At 41.4% G+C, this 1,388-nt stretch overlaps 1 protein-coding gene across 2 annotated transcripts in view; it reads left to right on the top strand.

Annotated features, from left to right (window-relative positions):
* Positions 1–450: 450 nt before the first annotated feature.
* Positions 451–1,388, top strand: part of LOC101855311 — a 14,439-nt gene continuing 13,501 nt past the window's right edge. The window contains exon 1 of one of the 2 annotated variants that reach the window (XM_005112597.3): positions 451–635. The gene's annotated coding sequence lies outside the window, so the exon portion shown is untranslated. Of the gene's footprint in view, positions 636–784; positions 1,015–1,388 lie in introns of those variants that run through there. The other variant, XM_005112598.3, reaches the window with a different exon arrangement.

Raw genomic sequence — 1,388 nt, 5'->3', positions numbered from 1 at the left:
TGCGAGATAGATAGATAGATAGAGAGAGAGAGAGAGAGAGACAGAGAGAGAGAGAGAACGAGAGAGGGAGGATGGAGAGAGAATGGGGGCACTCCGTACAAAGGACGGAAGAAATCTCCTAGCTGGCTGACATCTTCATAACAGGAGCCTGATTTGTCACCTACGTAATAATTTGCATATTTCAAACCCAGTGCAGGCCTACACCAACGTTTTAATTCATCTTTTCCTCATTGCATCGCGCAGAAGCTGTTCTCCCCATGAGCGTTAGTTGTAAAGTTTCAAGCGAGAATGAAACGATGCGGAAGAAGGTAGGGTACATGAAAATACGGTAAACATTGCACGCGGAAAAAAAATCGGGTATAGAACGTCGAGCAGGTATTTTCGATCGATAAATAGATTAAAAAGGCCTGAGATTCTTATCGGGGGCTATGGCGGGGTGGGGTGGGGTGGGGTGTGGTGGCCCTTTTGTCGCCGAGGCGAAGCTGGAATGCACAAGGCACATAGGAAAGGGACGATACCTCATGCCGTGGGCTCGACATTCAGTGACTGTGGCCTGCTTCAAGAAACATGGCGTTTGCGTTACTCCTTGGAGGGCTAGCCCAGGCTAGCTTGGTGGAACTTTCTCTCAACAGCAGGTAAGTTCCAGCTTAGTTGTTTGGGTTTTTTTGTTTGTTTGTTTAAAAATTGCAAACAATATAGATCTAGTTTTTTTTCTTCCTCACGTGTGTGTGCTTCATAGATAAGCAACTATTATACATGTACCAGCAGTATACTCAGAAAGTGTTGGTAGCTGAAGATCATTCATTCAAACAGAAACTCCGTGCTTCAGCGCCCACGCACTTCGCCCGAGATCACTACAAACAAAATATTTTTTGGGCCCCACCTTAAAGCTGACAGCACTCGTAACAAGCACATTGTCATTCTGTTGTCTAAATTTGTTCTACAGTGGTTCAACTAAGCTCCTCTGTCGTCAGGTTTTCTAGAACTTATCACTGGACTGTTATAGAAGAGTTGGTATGAATCAGATGATAAATGTAGCCTGTAGTTTTTTCTGTTTCTTTCGCTCAGTAACGTCAATACTACATTATACAAAACAGCAATGTCTGCTTTCTTTTTAATCCAGTGGTGATTATATAATTCTGTATAAAGGTAGGGTACTCCTAATTTAGATACCAAATTTTGAAGCATGGGTGTATACGTAACATAATTTGTGTTGTGGACACACTCGACATACACACACACACACACACACACACACACACACACACACACACATTCATACAAAATAAGTTTTGTATGTAAATATAATTAAATTATACATGATACATACTATAGTATGTCATATGATATATTATGGATAGGTAGATAGCTAGGTAGATAGATAAAAA

The sequence above is a fragment of the Aplysia californica genome, unplaced genomic scaffold, assembly GCF_000002075.1.
Source record: "Aplysia californica isolate F4 #8 unplaced genomic scaffold, AplCal3.0 scaffold01330, whole genome shotgun sequence".
Classification (NCBI taxonomy): Eukaryota; Metazoa; Mollusca; class Gastropoda; order Aplysiida; family Aplysiidae; genus Aplysia; species Aplysia californica.
The sequence above is the reverse complement of the archived record's forward strand: the minus strand, read 5'-3'. Positions and strand labels throughout refer to the sequence as shown.